Source organism: Myotis daubentonii, chromosome 3 (assembly GCF_963259705.1).
Source record: "Myotis daubentonii chromosome 3, mMyoDau2.1, whole genome shotgun sequence".
NCBI classification, from domain to species: Eukaryota; Metazoa; Chordata; class Mammalia; order Chiroptera; family Vespertilionidae; genus Myotis; species Myotis daubentonii.
The window spans coordinates 151,754,233-151,775,118 of NC_081842.1; the positions used below are offsets into that span (position 1 = coordinate 151,754,233).

General features: G+C 38.6%; 1 protein-coding gene across 2 annotated transcripts in view; it reads left to right on the plus strand.

Annotated features, from left to right (window-relative positions):
- Positions 1-14,686: 14,686 nt before the first annotated feature.
- Positions 14,687-20,886, plus strand: part of LOC132230842 (guanylate-binding protein 6-like) — a 34,100-nt gene continuing 27,900 nt past the window's right edge. Inside the window, exon 1 of one of the 2 annotated variants that reach the window (XM_059688930.1) lies at positions 14,687-14,935. The gene's annotated coding sequence lies outside the window, so the exon portion shown is untranslated. The remainder of the gene's footprint in view (positions 14,936-20,886) is intronic. The other variant, XM_059688931.1, reaches the window with a different exon arrangement.

The following is a 20,886-nucleotide window of genomic DNA, read 5'->3' on the forward strand; positions in this document are numbered from 1 at the left end:
TTAGAGTTTTCCTGATTGAGTTTTGGAAGGTTGTATTTTTCTAGGAATATGTCCATTTCCTCTAGGTTGTCTAGTTTTTTGGACTAAAGTTGTTCGTAGTATTTTTTTGCAATCCTTTGTATTTCTGTGGGGTCTGTTGTTATTTTGCCTCTTTTATTTCTGATTTTGTTCATTTGGGTCCTCTCTCTTTGCTTCTTGGTGAGCCTGGCTAGAGTTTCTTCAATCTTGTTTATCCTTTCAAAGAACCAGCTCTTGGTTTCATTGATCATTTGTATTGTTTGTTTGTTTTTCAATCTTTATGTCATTTATTTCTGCTCTAATCTTTATTATCTCTTTTCTTCTGCTCACTCTGGGCTTTAATATTACTCTCTCTCTATTTCTTTAAGTTGTAGAGTTAGATAATTTATTACAATTTTTTCTTGTTTTTTTTGAGGTAGGCCTGTAGTTTTATGAACTTCCCTCCCAGGACTGCTTTCACTGTGTCCCATAGATTTGGGGTTGTTGTGTTTTCATTGTCATTCATTTCCAGGATGTTTTTAATTTCTTCTTTTATCTCTTTGGTAACTCAATCATTGTTTAATAGCATGTTATTCAGCTTCCAAGAGTTTGATATTTTTTTTATTGTTTTTTATTGTAGTTTATTTCTTTTTTTTAATTAAATCTTTATTGTTCAGATTATTACATTCGTTCCTCTTTTTTCCCCCCATTCTCCCCTCTTCCCAGTTCCCACCCCACACTCTGCCCTCACTCCCCACCCACTGTCCTCATCCATAGGTGCACGATTTTTGTCCAGTCTCTTCCCGCATCCCCCACACCTATTTCCCCCCACCCAAGAATAGTCAGTGCACTCCCTTTCTATGCCCCTGATTCTATTATAATCACCAGTTCATTCTGTTCATCAGATTATTTATTCACTTGATTCTTAGATTCACTTGTTGATAGATGCATATTTGTTGTTCATAATTTGTATCTTTACCTTTTTCTTCTTCTTCCTCTCCCTAAAGGATACATTTCAGCATTTCATATAATACTGGTTTGGTGGTGATGAACTCACAAATGACAGAAATGGAGGAAAGCAAACTACTGGATATAGAGTTCAAAACTACACTTTTAAGGTTTTTCAAGAACTTTCTAGAAGCCGCCGATAAATTTAGTAAGACCCTCAAAAACACTGGTGAGACCACCGATAAATGTAGTGAGATCCTCAAGAAATCTAGTCAGACCCTCGAGGTTATGATAAAGGACCAACTGGAAATTAAGCATACACTGACTGAAATGGAGGATATTATACAGACTCCCAAGAGCAGACTAGAGGATTGCAAGAAGCAAGTCAAAGATTTGAAATGCGAAGAAGCAAAAAACACCCGACCGGAAAAGTAAAATGAAAAAAGAATCCAAAAATGCGAAGATAGTATAAGGACCCTCTGGGTCAGCTTCAAGCGTACCAACATCTGAATTATAGGGGTGCCAGAAGAAGAGAGAGAGCAAGATATTGAAAACCTATTTGAAAAAATAATGACAGAAAACTTCCCCTACCTGGTGAAAGAAATAGACTTACAAGTCCAGGAAGCACATAGAACCCCAAACAAAAGGAATCCAAAGAGGACCACACCAAGACACATCATAATTAAAATGCCAAGAGCAAAAGACAAAGAGAGAATCTTAAAAGCAGCAAGAAAAAGAAACTCAGCTACCTACAAGGGAGTACCCATATGACTGTCAGCTAATTTCTCAACAGAAACTTTGCAGACCAGAGGGAGTGGCAAGAAATATTCAAAGTGATGAATGCCAAGAACCTACAACCAAGATTACTTTATCCAGCAAAGCTATCATTCAGAATTGAAGGTCAGATAAAGAGCTTCACAGATAAGAAAAAGCTAAAGGAGTTCATCACCACCAAACCAGTATTATATGAAATGTAGTTTATTTCTAACATTATGCCATTTTGGTCTGAGAAATGCTTGATATGATTTCAATCTTATTGAAATTGGAGAGACTTTGTCTGTGACCCGATATGTGGTCCATATCTTTTAAAATGTCCCATGTGTGCTTGCAAAGAATGTATATTCTGTGGCTTTGGAGTGGAATGTTCTGAAGATGTCAATTAATTCCATCTGATCTAGTGAGTCATTTAGGATTGCTGTTTTTTTTCTCTTTTTTTTTTTGTCTAGAGGAGTTATCCAATGATGTCAGTGGGGTATTAAAGTCTCCCACTATGATTGTATTGTTATTGATCTATCCCTTGATAGCTTCCAAGAGTTTTTTTTTTATGTATTTGGGTGCTCCTGCATTGGGTGTGTACATGTTTACCAGGGTTATATTCTCTTGTTGTACCGATCCCTTCAGTAATATGAAGTGGTCTTCCTTATCTCTTGTTGTGGCCTTCACTTTGAAGTTTATTTTTTGTCAGATATAAATATTGTTACCCCAGCTTTTTTTTTCATTTCCATTTTGTCTGCTAGATATTTTTCCATCCCTTCATTTTCAGTCTGTGTGAGTGCCTTGTTCTGAGGTTGGTCTCTTGTAGACAGCATATATATGGGATATGTTTGTGTTTTTTTTTTTAATCCATTCAGCCATTCAATGTGTTTTGGTTGGAGCATTTAGTTCATTTACATTTGATGTTATTATTGATAGGTACTTGTTTGTAGCCATTGTGTGTGTGTGTGTGTGGGGGGGGGGGTGCGAGCGTTCCTTCCTCCCTGTCTATTTCTTCTTTTTAGACCAGTCCCTTTAGCATTTCTTGCATTGCTGGCTTGGTAGTGAAAACTCCCTTAACCATTTTTTTTTGTCTGTGAAGCTTCTTATATCCCCTTCAATTTTGAATGAGAGCCTTGCTGGATAGAGTATTTTTAGATTCAGTCTCTTGCTTTGCATCACTTTGATAATTTCCTTCCTTTCCTTTTTGGTCTTATGTGTTTCTGTTGAGAATTCATTTGATTATCTAATGGGAGTTCCTTTATATGTAACTTTCTGTCTCTCTCTTGCAGCCTTTAAGATTCTCTCTTTGTCCTGAACATTTGCTATCATAATTATGTTGAGTCTTGGTATGGGTCTTTTTAGGTTCATCTTGTTTGGGATTCTCTGTGCTTCTGTGACCTTTTTCTTTCCCTTATCAGGGAAGTTATCTGATATTATGTCTTCAAATAGTTTTTCTAACTCTTGTTTGTCTTCTTGTCATTCTAGCACCCCTGTTATTCATATGTTGCTTTGTTTCATGTTGTGCCAAAGCTCCCTTAGGCTCTCACCTGTCTTTTAAATTTTTCTCCAATTGCAGTTTAGTTTGGGTGTGTTTTGCTTCCATGTCTTCTCATTCGCTAATTCAGTTGTCTGCTTCCCCTAGTCTACTGTTGAAACTTTCCACGGTGCTTTTTATTGAAGCTATATCACTCTTTATTTCTTCTTGATTCTTACATAAGTTGTTGATTTTTTCATAAATCCGGTTTATGAACTGTATGACCTATATTCTGAATTCATTTTTTGACATATTGTATGCCTCTGTTTCACTTAGCTGCATTTCTGGCAATTCCTCCTTTTCTTTCCTTTTGGTTTTTTTTTTTGTCTCCCCATTTTTGCTCTCACTGAAGGATCTAGGTGTTTAGTCACGTGAGGGCTGCTCCTCGCGTGGCAGTGGCTCCTTATGAGGCAGCTGCTCCTCGGGCAGTAACGTCAGAGGTTCCTCCTCAGTTGGTGGCAGCTCCTCTGGTGGGCTCTGCTCTCAGCAGTGGTGGCTCTTCCTGCTGGCAGAGCCAGGCTGCTCATGCAGCTGCGGCTCCTTGGATGGGGTCAGCACCCTTTTGGATAAAAACTCTCAATATAGTGGGAATAGAGGTATTACAACTGAATGTAATAGAGGCCACACCTGGTATATGACAAACCTATAGCCAACATAGTACTCAATGGGCTATATGTCAAACATACTACCAACATAATACTCAATGAGCAAAAACTTAAGCACTGGAATAAAATAAGGTTGTCACCACTCTTATTCAACATAGTACTGGAAATCCTAGCCACAGCTATTAGACAAGAAGAAGAAATAAAAGGCATCCAAATTATAAAGGTGGTAGTAAAACTCTCATTATTCACAGATGACATTATTATGTACATAGAAACTCTAAAGACTCCACAAGTAAACTATGAGACTTAAAAAATGAATTTGGCAAGATGGCAGGATACAAAAGCAACATCCAGATATTGATGATATTTTTATATATCAATAATGAATTCTCAGGAAGAGCTGTGGGACATTTACACTATGAAATACTATGCAGCTGTAACAAACAGGGATCTCTTATTCTTTTGGACAGCATAAATGGACCTGGAAAATATTATGCTAAGAGAAATAATCCAAACTATGGAAGATAAATATCACATGATCTCAGTTATTTGTGAAATTTAATGAACAAAATAGATTGACCAACAAAATAAGACCTGAAGCAGGGAGGCAAGGAACAGACTGACATACCTCAATGTGGAGTTGGGGTAATGAGAAGAGATAAACCAAAGAACTTATATACTTACATGCATAGCCCATGGATATGGGAAATAAGGTAGTGAAGACCTTACAGATGGAAAAAGACTGGGAGGAGAGGATAAAGTGGGGCGTAAATGGGCGATATCTGTAATACTATCAATAATAACAAATATATTAAAAAAGAAAGAGAAAAAAGTATGTGCAGACTGAAACCTCTAGGCCAAATCTAGCTTGTCACTTCTTTTTGTAAATAAAATTTTATTAAAACTCAGACAAATCACACACAAACTATAGCAGAATGTATAAAAGCATGCAGACAATTAAAACACTTTCCCTAATGTGCTTTGCACACTCTCTTTGGACTCTACACTCTTCCACTGGGGTCCACTTTTATTTCTTGGACAAAAAAATTTATGAAATATGCAACTGTTGCTTGTATGGGAACTTGACTACAACTCCAGAGAGCTATGGGGAATTTAATTTACACTGCATGCACCTGACTTCCTGTGGTACATTTTACCACAGAGTTTCCAAAACAAAAGTGGACACTATTTGCTCTTGTAGAATTGTTCACATATAGCCTCCTTCTTTTTTATAACAAAATAGGTATTGGGATACCATTTTACAAAAAGACTAAAAAAAGTTTATTATTTTAACATTTGACCCCCAATTCCCTTTTTAGAAATTACTTTAGAGAGAGTAGAAGGGGGAGGGAGAGAGAGAGAAACATCAATGTGAGAGAGAAACACTCAAACCCACCAGGACCAGGGATTAAACTCACAACCTAGTTATGTGCCCTGACGGGTTAATCCGAGGGGTCTTAATCCAGCATCTAGAATGGTTCAGGAATCTGGAGAAGGCGCTGTGTGTAAATTAATAGAGTCCAGAGATGAAACATAATTTTGAAAGGCATTTTGGGGAGTCAGAGAAAACTTAGCTAAAGAGACTAAGTTCTCCCTTGTCTCAGGACCCCTTGCTATTTATTAAATTGTCCTAAGGCAAGGTAGATATACACATCAAAGGCTAGGGTTTAGTATACAGAATGTATTGTCAGATTGGAAGAATTGCCTAAGGCTGTTCAGGTGTTTGTCCAGGAGGAGGCAATAACATGTAGATTGAAATGCCCTCAGCTGTCTGGTAGCAAGCAATCAATTTATGAAGGCTTTTCAGGTTGGGGGAAATGCCCTCAGCCATTTCCAGATGATTCAGCTCTGCTGACATGCTGAAATTGGCTTTCGGCAACTGGTAATTGAGACCACAACTGTTGTGTGCATGGGATGACACTCCAAACAGCTGAGCCATCCTGTCCCCGGGGTGACCCCCAGTTTTTAATAGAAAAGAAAATGTGTTGGTAAAAATTCATTAATATGTCTATTGAAGCAGAGGGGAGAATATAAGAATGTAAATGTCAGCGGAAACCTCAGCAATAAAAACCGGTGCCCAGTTACTTTGTTGGAGAAGTTTAGTTGCTCTAAAACAGTGATGGCGAACCTGTCACCTCTGACACGCGAACTCATTTTTTTGGTTGATTTTCCTTTGTTAAATGACATTTAAATATATGAAATAAATATCAAAAATATAAGTCTTTGTTTTACTATTGTTGCAAATATCAAAACATTTCTATATGTCACATGGCACCATAGTTAAGTTAGGGTTATTCAAAATGCTGACACGCCGAGCTCAAAAGGTTCGCCATCACTGATCTAAAAGCAAGGTAGTGTGTTAAGGATAGACTATGGTAGGGAGAGTGGGGTGGAACCAGCAACGTAAAATGGCACTGGGCTCTGGTGGGTTGAAGACCTCATGATTCTCTTCAAAGCTGTGATGGGCAAAGAAATCATAGGGCAAAAAATGTTCTTCTCCATTTTCAGTAAAATCTATTACATTCACATAAGCTTTTGGGATAGTCTTGCATTTGGCAATGAAGTTATAGGAGGTGATATATGCAGTTCTATGTGTGATTGCAGTACCATCCAGGAGAGGTCATTTCTGCAAAAGTCATGCTGTGAGGAATGAGACAGTGTCACATCAAGGTCTCAGCTAGTCCTTGAAATTTCCCAAATGTCACGAAATAATGGGAATCATTCCTTGGTCTGCTTTGCCCTTTGGGATGCCAGGTAATTGGAGACTCATGTTTAAATTTGAGAAAGTGTTTTTTATTCCAATGAATAACTTAAGAAGAATGAAGTCCATCATGAAGTTTCAAACAAAAGCTTTGAGAGTGAACTCCCTAGGTAAGGAAATGGAGGTTCATCCACATAGTCTTGGACTGTTCCAAGTTCTTAACTATGTCTCATGTGTTCAGACAGAGTGCCTTAGTGCCTGAGTTCCCAGCATAAAATTTGCTCTGAGCTAAATACTAAAGAATGAACTACAGATTATGTGCTGCCGAAAAATTACAATATTCCTATAGATATTTAAAAAATGAAAGCAGTATAAATGTACTTGAATGGGTAAAGACAAATATTATAACTGTGATAAAAATGTGGCTTTTCAAGAATACACAAACCAATACACATTGACACACTTACTTATTTTAAGAGCTAAAGAATACCCTGAGAAGGATTAATGTAAATATCAAAGTTACTATTTAAATTTAAGACTGTTTTTAAAACCTACATTTTTGCCCTACTATTCAGCAGCACAGTCAAATCTCCCTTCTCAAATGTCTCCCATCTTAAACAATTTGGTTCTCATACAAGTTGTTCGGCCATTGAACAAAACTTTCATGCTGATACATCAGCTTAACAAGAAAGTGTCTCTGAGGACACAAACAAGGTGTAGTTTACTGCTAAACCTTGTGTTATTAATATCTCAGGTAATTGTGCTGTGAATATTTTGTGTGTGTGTGATTTTTTTCTTTTTTCTTATTCTTTTTTTTTTTTTTTGCTTTGGTTGCTGATGAAATGGACAATTAGCACAATTTTACAATACAAAAAGGCCATCAAGAGTGCCAATGTTGTTAAGGGTGTGAAAGAAACAATGATCACAGGCAACTGAAGAGGTAGGAAAACTATTGTTGATTTGGATAAATTAAAAGCAGTTAACATTTGGGAGGAGTGATATGTGAAAAAGTGAAGATGACACAACCTGACCTCCTGAAAGACCCCTGGAACCAGTGCTGAAAGTGATGGATTTAAGGCTAGTAGGGGATGGTTTGATAAATTTAAGAAAAGAAGTACTTGTTTATAGATTATACAGTACATTAAACTGTAATGTATATAAGAATGGTTAAAACAGGGAATCATTTGGTAGTCCAGAATGAATTCAATTTACATTATTTCTAAAGGGGAAAAATGATTTTGTTTGTGAACAAATTATTTCTCAAACAGCCTTCAAGAATGAATTAAGTTTGAGAACCAAGGTTGTACTGGATGTAGTTCAGCTGATCTAGTGCAAGAACAAATGAGTGAATGAAAAGTAGACTCCTAAATCCCTCTAAAGACATCACCTTCTTTATTCTTATAGCACATCCAATAAAGGTTGATTCAGTAGGCTTTTATTCCTTCACATTCCAAGGAGAAGTCTGGCATTAGCTCCTGGAAGAAAACCCTGAATCCCTTGGAATATCCTGCCTAATAAGAATGATTTGAATATGTGGAGGCCTTGGCCATACCAGGTAGTTTATGCTGACAATGTGATTGATGGTGAAAATCTAGGTACGCTGTTTCAGTTTGACTTCTAAAGGGACTGGAATCTATGCATCTAAATTCAGCCACTGAGCCCTCCATGCTTACTTGACTGCCTCCAATTATAATACTGGATACCAGGGCTTGGGTGAGCTGCCCTGGTTGGCAATATCCCATACATGTTGTCACACACATGATTCTGGGAGGATTGGATGCTGTCTGTACAACTCTCCTGGGAGAAGACAACTGGAGGTCTGTGTCTGGTCTCTCCAGGACTCGAGCCTATCCACCTTTTGCTGGTATTAATTTGTAACATTTCACTCTAATGAATTGTTCCTTTTGCATAAACTTTCCCAAGAGGTCTGAGTGTCCTTCTAGTAAATCATTGACATGGAGGGCTGGTCTTGGGGAATCCTGAGTTTAGTTGGTCTTCCAAGTGGGATTTTCTAGAATAACCCAACTCACTGAAACATGGCAAAAACATAGTTTGTGGAAAAAGAAGAATGAATGGAAGTGATTAGGATGGTCTCAGTGTGTCCCAATGAATAGGGCCTTACTCCTCATGATCTATAAATTGTAAATATAAAAATTTAACAGGGTTCTTGCTATAACCAAAAGAGACTTCTGAAATAAATTCATCCCATCTTCAAAGTCCCAGATTTGGCTTGATATAAAATATGATATGATGAAAGCTCTAAATTTTCCTGCATTTGTTTGTAGATCTGTCTGCATCACCCTACAAAGCACAGACATTCCTCTTTGACCCAACATGGAGCTTGATAATCAGTTTTCCCGATAGGGTCAGCATTCCATATATTTTAGAAGTAGGTGGTTAAACAACCTCAATTAGGATTGAGAATTCATTAATATCAAACCAACATTTCCTCTCAAAGAGCATCATGTGAGTGAACCATATTATAGGGATAGTTTTCAGGCTTTGACTATTAACAATCTCTTCTCATGACCAATAAAAATGTGCTGATGAAATCTTAGGAAGGTTCAAATCATAAGTCCAAACATACACAAATATTGGAAACAGGCATATATGCTTAGCCACTGATATTAAATACAAACCCCAAATCTTAATAATTGAAGATTTTTAAAAGCCAGAGGAACTTCTTCATTAAGAATTTAGAATGAAATCTGAAGAGTAAAGGAACAGAAATATACTCTACAATAAAGAGATTAAAAAAACTAAAGCAATGAAAGCTCAGTGTTGGCACCTTCCCCGATGAAGCTGGCAGTGTATTCCATATGGGACTATATGGTACTGCTAGGTTAGTTACTGTAGAGAAAACATTTATGAGAGCATAAATGAAGTAGGCTTTAAAATTCCTGTTAAGAAATTTTTTAAATGAGCATTATTTTATTTTAATAATATAATGTTGTGGCTAACTTTTGAAGTATAGGTGTCATGCTTTTATTTATTTTTTATTTTATTTTATTTTTGCTTAAAATATTACAAAGGGTATTACATATGTGCCCCTTTTTTCCCCCTGCCCTTGACAATCCCCTGGCCTCCCCTACCCCTCAGTGTCTTATGTCCATTGGTTATGCTTATATGCATGCATACAAGTCCTTCAGTTGATCTCTTACCCCGCTTCCTCCTGCCCCCCAACCCTCCCCGGCCTTCCCGCTGCAGTTTGACAATCTGTTTGAGGCTGCTCTGCCTCTGTATCTATTATTGTTCAAAAGTTTATAATGGTCTCTATTATCCATGAATGAGTGAGATCATGTGGTATTTTTCCTTCATTGACTGGCTTATTTCACTTAGCATAATGCTCTCCAGTTCAATCCATGACGTTGCAAATGGTAAGAGTTCCTTCTTTTTTATAGCAGCATAGTATTCCATCGTGTAGATGTAGCACAGTTTTCTAATCCATTCATCTACTGATGGGCACTTAGGCTGTTTCTAGATCTTAGCTATGGTGAATTTTGCTGCTATGAACATATGGGAGCATATATCCTGTCTGATTGGTGTTTCTGGTTTCTTGGGATATATTCCTAGAAGTGGGATCACAGGGTCAAATGGGAGTTCCATTTTTAGTTTTTTGATGAAACTCCATACTGTCTTCCATAGTGGCTGCACCAGTCTGCATTCGCACCAGCAGTGCACGATTGTTCCTTTTTCTCCACATCCTCTCCAGCACTTGTTTGTTGATTTGTTGATGATATCCATTCTGACAGGTGTGAGATGGCACCTCATTGTTGTTTTGATTTGCATCTCTAATCTCCAAAATTTATAGGGAACTCATACAACTTAACAAAAGGAAGATAAACAATCCAATCAAAAAATGGGCAAAGGACCTAAATTGACACCTTTCAAAAGAGGACATTCAGAAAGCCAAGAGACATATGAAAACATGCTCAAAGTCACTAATCATGCTTTTATTTTTAATTCAAAGAAAGTTTTAAAAAGTAATTTCTAAAAGCTATAAGGATCTGTAATATAGAAAATAAATTGCATGTTGATGGAAATAACTAATATAAAGAAATGGGAACCAAGTTAAAAGATACACTGGAAGAAAGACTAAATTTGCAACATCATAAAAATAAGTAAAATATCTTAGACTAAAATAATCAAGATGTAGGTAATATATGAAGAAATGTTAAAATGTTACTGAGACAAAGATAGACATAAATATGTCAACCTTTATAAGTGAATGAATGCATTTAATATAATTGAAATAAATATGGCACAAAGATTTGTTTGGAAGTAGAAATACTTAATTTAAACTAGATATGGAAACACTAACAGCAAGAATCTCTGATGGAATTTTGAAAAAAAGGCGATAAATGTGGGAGGACACACAGTAATCACATAATAAAACATTCCAACAATTAGCACAAAGGTACTTACCCATAAATATTTAAACAGCAACAAAATAGACTTGAAATTTCAGAAGAGGACTCAAATTTTTGAGAGAATTCAGTATATGATGGACATGGTATTTTGAATTATGGAATATTCAGTAAATAGTATCTGGAGTACAGGTAGCCATATGAAAAATACCAAGTTGGAGATTGTTTTATAACTTTTATCAAAAATAAATTTCAGACAGATCATGGTGTAACATGAAAATTTGAACTAAAAACAAAAGATATGATACCTGAGCTTAAAACAATAGTATTGTAGCCCAGCCAGCATGGCTCAGTGGTTGAGTATTGACCTATGAATACTCAGTATTCATAGGGTCATGGGTTCAATTCCCGGTCAGGGCACATGCCTAGGTTCAGGGCTCAATCTCCAGTGGCGGGCATGCAGGAGGCAGCCGATCAATCATTCTTTCTCATCATTGATGTTTCTACCTCTATCTCTCCCTGTCCTTTCCTCTCTGATATCAATCAATAAAAATATATATTAAAAATAGTATTTCAGTAAAGAGGAAAGATTGAACTGTGACATCAAATAAAGACATAAAAGGAAAGGTTAATAAATTCACCTACATAAAATTATGAAATTCTTTATGAAAATAATATAAGCCTGGTGTATGAAAATTCATATACTGGGGGTGGGGGGGGTCCCTCAGCCTGACCTGCCCCCTCTCACAATCCAGAAGTCCTCAGGGGATAGCCTCCTCTGTGGGGGGTGACTGGGCTGATCAGGGGAAGGCACTACTCCCATCACCCCACTGCTGCTGCCACTGCTGGCCATTGCAGCTGCCAGCCTTCAGCCCTAGCTTCTAAGTGATGGTCCCCCCCACCACCCACTGGTGGGTGTGGGGGTGATCTTGGGCCAGGCCAGCTGGTGGAGGGGCTGTAGGAGGTTGAGGCACAGCAGGTTGAATCCTTTTAAGCCTCTGCAGAGGTATGGTACTGGGACCAGGCCTGCGTTGTTGCCTCTGTGTCTGCCTCCGTGGAAGGGGCAGCATTGGGACCAGGCAGTGCCCAGGCTTGTCCTATGCTACCTCTGCAGAATGGGGCACGGTGCCAGGCTCATCAAGAACTAGGCTCACCAAGAATCAAAGAGAGAGGACCCAAATGAACAAAATCAGAAATGAAAGAGGTGAAATAACAACAGACACCACAGAAATACAAAGCACTGTAAAAAAAATACTATGAACAATTCTACTCCAACAAACTAGTCAACCTAGAAGAAATGGACATGTTCCTAGAAAAATACAACCTTTCCAAACTCAATCAGTAAGATTCTAAAAATCTCAATAGGCCAATAACTAAGGAGGAAATTGAAGCAGTCATCAAAAAACTTCCACAAACAAAAGCCGTGGGCCAGAGGGCTTCACAGGATAGTTTTACCATCAATTCAAAGAAGAACTAAAATCTATCCTCAGAGTATTCCAAAAAATTCAAGAGGAAGGAACACTTCCAAGCTCATTCTATGAAGCCAGCATTACCCTAATCTCAAAACAAGGACACTACATAGAATGAGAATTAAAGGCAAATATCTCTGATGAACATAGATGGTTAAATCCTCAACAAAATTTTAGCAAATTGGATCCAACATTACATTAGAAAGATCTTACATGATGACCAAGTGGGATTTATTCCAGGGATGCAAGTCTGGTACAACATCAGCAAATCAATAAATGTGATACATCACATAAACAAATTGAGTAATAAAATCACATAATCCTGTCAATTGATGCAAAAAAAAAAGCATTTGACAAAATCCAACACCATTTCTTGATAAAAACTCTCAGCAAAGTGAGAATAGAGAGATCATAGCTCAACATAATAAGAGCCATATATGACAAACCTACCGCCAACATCATACCCAAGGGGCGAAAACTAAAACCACTTCTCCTAAGATCAGGAACAAGACAGGGATGCCCACTTTCACCACTCCTGTTTGATTTAGTGCTGGAATTGCTAGCCATAGTGATCAGAGAAGAAGAAGAAATAAAAGGTATCCAATTGGAAAAGAAATAAAACTGTCATTATTACCAGATGACATGATATTGTACATAGAAAACCTTAAAGACTCCATCAAAAAACTAATAGACTTAAATGAATTTGGCAATGTAGCAGGATACAAAATTAACATGCAGAAGAATTCTGTGCTTTTTTATACATCAATAATGAACTCACTGAAAGAGAAACTATAAAAGAAAAAATCCCATTTACCATTGTACCAAAAAAATTAAGATATCTAGGAATAAACTTAACCAAGGAGTAAAAGACCTGTACTTAGAAAACTAAAGGACATTTAAAAAGAGACAGAGGAAGACATAAACAAGTGGAAGAATATGCAGTGATCATGGATTGGTAGAATCAGCATCATTAAAATGTCCATACTACCCAAAGCGATCTATAGATTCAATGCACTCCCATTAAAATGCAAATGCATATTTCACAGATCTACAAAAAACTCTCCAAAATTTCACATGGAATAAACAAAGATCCTGAATAGCCGGAGCAATCCTGAGAAAGAAGAACAAAGTTGGAGGGATCACAATACCAGATATCAAGCTGTATTACCAAGTCACGGTTCTCAAAACTGCCTGGTACTGGCATAAGAACAGACATAGAGACCAATGGAACAGAGCAGAGAACCCAGAAATCGAGCAAAGCCATTATGATAAATTAATATTTGACAAAGGAGGCAAGAGCATACAATGGAGTCAAGATAGTCTCTTCAATAAATGGTGTTGGGAAAATTGTACAGATACATGCAAAAAAATGAAACTAGATCACCAACCTACACCATACACAAAATAAACTCAAAATGGATAAAAGACTTAAATGTAAGCCATGAAACCATAAAAATCTTAGAAGAATCTATAGGCAGCAAAATATCAAACATATTGGTGAAAGTGGAATTAACATTTCAATGTAGTTGAAACCAACTCAGAATATTCTAGGCAGAGAAAAATAGGCAATGAAACTAACCCAAAGTTGTTCTAACAACACAACTCCTACCTATATCCATCCAGGAGACAATAGGTGTAACAAAAAATACTTTGTTTACACTGTTTTTTTAATAGTCTAACAGAGTCAAGTCCTTTATAATCACATATTTTTTTTTTCTGAATTATTATTCAGATGAAAATGCAAATAGGAAGAATGGCACTTAATAGACAATAAACCCAGAACACAAATTAATATTTGTGGCACTTGTCAACTTTTAAAAACTTGTTGATGGTTATGATTTCTTTGTTCATTTTGAATGTTCACTTTTGAGTTAGTATTTTTATGTTATTTCACTGAAAGAAACACTCCAAATATAAACTCAGGACCCTTACAATCCCCCACAGAGACACCACAAAGAAAAACAGCCTACAACAGTAAGTGGGAGAATATGCTAACAAAATACTAGTGTCTATCTCTTGATTGGGAAAATAGGAGAGTTTTATGCACAGTTATTGATAATGAAGAAGGATAAATTAAATATAAAAGTTTTTCAAAAATCCAGAAAGGGAAAGGCAGTCTTAGCATAAAATTAAAACAACAACAAAAACAGTAAGAAGCACCTTATTGCCTGTCCAAAGTTCCCCTGAGAGACAGGCTGCAGACCTGTCAGCCTGCTGTTACTGGCTCACATTCAGCCCTGCAGCTGTGTTCACTGTGGGGTCAGGGAGGCGGTGCCAGCCTGGGATTTCGGAGCTGGGTGTGAAAGAAATGTCCTTCACCCTGCATGCCTTCCGGGGTAGGGGGAGAGGGGATGAAAATCCAGCACGTAACTTCCCAGAAAAAGATGTGTCCTTTCGATTTCGGTTCTTCTCAACCACACTGAAAACTGCTTTGCTGTAACATCCGGCTTGATTTTCAGCTTCTAAAGAGAACTGTGAGCACCCTGGGGAGCCAGACTCAGGAGGAGTGAGGCAGCCAGAGGCAAGAATTTATCCGCTGTCTGCAGCTTAGCAGAAAGGTAAGTTCGCTCAGAGACTTGGATTTCCTTGCACATGTTTATTAAGGAACATTAACATTAAGTCACATCAACAATAACATCAGCCTTGGAGGCAGCTGGCAGATGGTGGGGGCAGAGGAGGGGTGGCTGGAGGGACCTTAAACTGGAGTCAGCTCAGCCCCTCTGTTTGGATGGAAGGCTGCTGCAGGGCAGGGGCCACAGCTTGTTCCTGGGATGGGCTGCTCCCTCTTGGGCACCCTCCCAGGCTGCACAAAGAGCCCTGCCTGGGAACAGGAGGAGTGCATCCTCCATCACCTGCTTGAAGGGGCTGAGGTCCTTTCTGTGACTGGGGAACCAAACCTGTCCTTTCCTAAGAAGCGCTGGTTGCAGTCACTTCCTCCATCTTTCCCCTCCCCATCTCACACATTTCCCTGAAAAAACAGAGAGATTATCCTTACCCTGCAATTTAAATATTAAAACATTCTTTATTGTATGAACTGTATTTAGAATTCCAAAGATTCTATAAAGTGGTATTTAGATGAAATACTTCATTTTCACATATTTTAATCAACTATTAAAAATAGCTATAAGGTCTAAGATGGGTTTTTATTCTGCAGTTTCCACCCTACCAAAAAATTACATCAATTATTGTTTTTAGGTGCAGTTGTTTTGCTGAGACCCCTGTAAGAATGAAAACAAAATTTCTCACCTATTTTTTTTTTAACTTCTGTAAAGTAGCAACTGAAAAGTGGGAGGAGGAGAGGGAGCAAGGAGGAGTGAGAAGGACCTGGGAGTTGTTTTGTGACACACTGATCTGAGGAGCTGAGGGACAGAAGTGGGAATTCAACTTTCTTTTGCAAGCAACTTGATCCTGAGCTTAAACCTCTCAATTTCTGATTAGAAATGGACTGAGAAATGGAGAGGTAGGGACACCTGTATCCTGGTAGCCTGGACTGCAGGGCTCAGTTGCTGACTTTAGCAACTGTAGTTGTGATGTGACAGCGTCGTAGGACTTCACATAACCAGGACAGCAGAAAGTGTAACAGACAATGTGGGTGCATGGAGAGATGAGAGATCAGGGTCTTCTGGCTGCTTAATGGGATTGGTGGGGCATGGAGGCAGCTTCTTCATGCATGAGCTCAGTGTTCCTCGTTGTAATGTGCACTAGGTTGGACTTATGGTCCTATTCTAATTCCACATTAGACTCACCGCTTACACAACATTTTAAATTTTACATTTTTAGTTAATTTAATTTTTTTCTCAAGAGCAGAGTTGGCTCAGAGAGCTCTGGGATGCCTTTATTTATTGGATGGATAAAGAAGAAGAGGAAGGAAGGAAGGATGGAAGGAAGGAAGGAAGGAAGGAAGGAAGGAAGGAAGGAAGGAAGGAAGGAAGAAAAGCAGTCAGACACAGATGGGCTGCCTTATGATTGTGGCCTCACCCCCAGCTCCCAGTCACATCCTTACAAGTTGGGAAAGGAGCTGGCTCTCTTGTGACAAGGCTATAATTCACTGCTCAGGCTCAAATTACCTTAGGACACAGCCCAGCTCAGCTTCATTCTTGGTATGGTATGAAAATTATGAGGGACCAACACAGCATTTCCTGGGATATAAGAATTACTTTCTCCTCCCTAACAAAGTCCTAGGTCAGACATGTCCAGGAATTATGCACAGCCACTTGATATTTTCACATGGATATTTTTTTATTTATTTATAGAGTTTGTTTTATTTACCTTTTTTCTGTATTGATTAAGGTCTTACTTATGTGTCCTTATCACCTCATTGCCCCCTTCCCCCGCTGGTGTCCTCACCCCCTCTAGTGTCTGTGTCCATTGGATAGGCTTATATGCATGCATACAAGTCCTTTGGTTGATCTCTCTCCCTTACCCCTACCCTCACCTGCCTTTCCTCTGCTTTTGGAAGGTCTGATCAATGCTTCTCTGTCTCTGGATCTGTTTTTGTTCATCAGTTTATGTTGTTCATTATATTCCACAAATGAGTGAGATCATGTGATATTTACCTTTCTCTGACTGATTAATTTCACTTAGCATAATACTCTCCAGGTCCATCCATGCTGTTGCAAATGGTAGGAGTTCCTCCCTTTTTACAGCAGCATAGTATTCCATCCTGTAGATGTCCCACCATTTTTTTTTTGTCTAAAGTTTTACGTATGTCTCCTTTTGCCCCAATTGACTCCTTCCCCATGTCTTTTCAGCCCGAGCAAGCCCTCACCACCCCAGTGTCTGTGTCCTTAGGTTATGCTAATATGCATGCATATAAGTCCTTTGGTTGCTCTCTAACCACCCCCTACCCCTACCATTTGTCTCTAGATTGATCTATTCTTGTTCATCAAATTATGTTGATCATTACATCCCAAATATAAGTGAGATCATGTGATATTTATCTTTCTCTGACTGGCTTATTTCACTTTGCAAAATGCCTTCCAGTTCCATCCATTCTGTTGCAAATGATGAAAGTTCTTTCTTTTTAATAGCAGCATAGTATTCCATTGTGTAGATTGAACCACAGTTTTTTAATCCACTCATCTGCTGATGGGCACTAAGGCTGTTTCCAAATCTTAGCTATTGTAAATTGTGCTGCTGTGAACATAGTGGTGCATATATCCTTTCTGACTGGTGTTTCTGGTTTCTTGGGATATATTCCTAGAAGTGGGATCACTGGGTCAAATGGGAGTTCCAATTTTAGTGTTTGAGAAAACTCAATACTCTTCTCCAGAGTGGCTGCACCAGTCTGCATTTCCACCAGCAGTACACGAGGGGTCCTTTTTCTCCGAATCCTTGCCAGCACTTGTCATTTGTTGATTTGTTGATGACAGCCATTCTGACAGGTGTGAGATGATACCTCATTGTCATTTTGAATAGCATCTCTTGTATAATTAGTGACTTTGAGCATGTTTTCATATGTCTCTTGGCTTCCTGTATGTCCTCTTTTGAAATGTGTCTATTTAGGTCTAATGCCCATTTTTTTTAAATTAAATCTTTATTGTTCAGATTATTACATTGGTTCCTCTTTTTTCCCACCATAACTCCCCTCCACCCAGTTCCCACCCCACCCTCCACCCTCACTCCCCACCCACTGTCCTCATCCATAGGTGCAAGATTATTGTCCAATTTCTTCCCACATCCCCCACACCCCTTTCCCCCCCAAGAATAGTCAATCCATTCCCTTTCTATGTCCCTGATTCTATTATAATCACCAGTTCATACTGTTCATCAGATTATTCACTTGATTTTTAGATTCACTTGTTGATAGATGTGTATTTGTTGTTCATAATTTGTATCTTTACCTTTTTCTTCTTCTTCCTCTTCTTAAAGGATACCTTTCAGCATTTCATATAATACTGCTTTGGTGGTGATGAACTCCTTTAGCTTTTTCTTATCTGTGAAGCTCTTTATCTGACCTTCACTTCTGAATGGTAGCTTTGCTGGATAAAGTAATCTTGGTTGTAGGTTCTTGGCATCATCACTTTGAATATTTCTTGCCACTGCCTTCTAGCCTGCAAAGTTTCTGTTGAGAAATCAGCTGACAGTCATATGGGTACTCCCTTGTAGGTAACTGAGTTTCTTTCTCTTGCTGCTTTTAGGATACTCTCTTTGTCTTTTGCTCTTGGCATTTTTAATTATGATGTGTCTTGGTGTGGTCTCTTTAGATTCCTTTTGTTTGGGGTTCTATGTGCTTCCTGGACTTGTAAGTCTATTTCTTTCACCAGGTAGGGGAAGTTTTCTGTCATTATTTCTTCAAATAGGTTTTCAATATCTTGGTCTCTCTCATCTTCTGGCACCCCTATAATTCGGATGTTGGTACACTTAAAGCTGTCCCAGAGGCTCCTTACACTATCTTCGTATTTCTGGATTCTTTTTTCATTTTGCTTTTCTGGTTGGGTGTTTTTTGCTTCTTCGTATTTCAAATCGTTGAGTTGATTCTTGCGATCCTCTAGTCTGCTATTGGGAGTCTGTATAATATCCTCCATTTCAGTCAGTGTATGCTTAATTTCTAATTGGTCCTTTATCACAACATTGAGGGTCTGACTAGATTTCTTGAGGATCTCACTACATTTATCTGTGGTTTCTAGAAAATTCTTGAAAAACCTAAAAAGTGTGGTTTTGAACTCTATATCCAGTAGTTTGCTTTCCTCCATTTCTGTCATTTGTGTCCTGTTTCTTTGTCTCGGCATTTTTTATGTTTCACTGTGCCGATAGAGTGGCTTTCTGTGCTAATTGTCCCAATTACCTGAGGTAGACACTCTTGGTGCACCCCCTTGTGGGCTTTGTGCACAGTTTTGTTTTAGTTAAGCCTTGATTGTTGTAGTTAACACTGGGAGGATTTGACCTTCAGGCCAATTGGCTGTGAGAATCAGCTGTGTCTATGGTGGGAGAACTTTTGCCCTGAAGACACCCTTATGGGGCAAGACCTGCTTCAGTGGGTCTTTGGTGCTCACTGAGTCTGCTCCCTGAGTGTGTCCCTTATAGATCTGAAGAGTTGTAATTGGATGGTCCCACTCTGACCACTGGGTACACTGGCTCATGGATCTAAGGCGGTGCTAATCTAGCCTTTGCCTGAGGCTACCCAGCAGAAGCCAGCTGTAAAGCAATGCAAGTTGCCCTGAGGACTTTGGGCAGCTGCATTTTGTTAAGTTATTTTCAGATTACAAAGGGCCGGGCCTTTCATATGCAAAAGCCTCCATGCACTGCTTGATCGGGGCGGGGTCCCAGGGGATCAACAGGGTGGGCCGAGTGAGCCAGCAGTATGGCTGCTCTCAGTCCTGCCTTCAGATGTCCTGGCAATCACCGGGAGTGCCTCCGAGAGAAAGCTGCCCTTGAGTTCCGACCAATGCCAGACAGTCCCGTTTCTCCCATATGAATCTGGGTCCCCAGAGACTCACCCGGAACTGGAGCTCAGAGCCTGAGACTCCCTCCCAATTGAAAAAGACAATCATAACCTCAGCTGCCAGCCCTCTCTGCATGCACCTCCGCACCTTTGTATTTACTTCAGCACCGCACCTCCTCTGAGTATCGGTATGCTTTTCTCTTTCCTTCTAGTTGTAGAAATTCCACTTAGCCAGCCTTCCTGCGGTTCTGGATGGTGTCCATTATGTCTTTTAGTTGTACTTTTGAAGTGGTTGTGCGAGGCAGCAATCTCTGGTGTTTACTTATGCAGCCATCTTGGTTTCTCCCTGATGCCCATTTTTTGATTGTATTGTTTATCTTTCTTCTGCTAAGTTGTATGAGTTCCCTGTAAATGTTGGAGATTAAACCCTTGTCAGAGATAACATTGGCTAATATGTTCTCCCATGCAGTGGACTTTCTTGTTGTTTTGTTGATGGTTTCTTTTGCTGTGCAGAAGCTTTTTATTTTCATGTAGTCCCATTTGTTTATTTTCTCTTTAGTTTCCATTGCCCTAAGAACTGGATCTGTGAAGATTAATGCTTCGCCATATATCTGAGATTTTGCTGCCTATGGATTTCTCTAGGATTTTTATGGTTTCTCTTCTTCATTTAAGTCCTTTATCTTTTTGAGTTTATTTTTGCATATGGTGTACATTGGTGGTCTATTTAATTTTTTACATGTATCTGCCCAATTTTACAACACCATTTATTGAAGTGACTATCTTGACTCCATTATATGTTCTTGCCTCCTTTTTCAAATATTAATTGAGCATATTGGTTTGGGTCGATTTTTGCATTCTCTATTCTATTCCATTGGTCTATATGTCTGTACTTGTGCAAGTACCAGGTCATCTTGAGAACAGTGGCCTTGTAATACAGCTTGATATCTGGTATTGAGATATCTCCTACTTTGTTCTTCTTTCTCAGAATTGCAGCTATTCAGGGCCTTATTTTATTCTAGATGCATTTTTTGGATAGTTTGTTCTAGGTCTGTGAAACATGCCATTGTTATTTTAATGGGGAATGCATTGAATCTATAGATTGCTTTGGGTAATATGAACATTTTA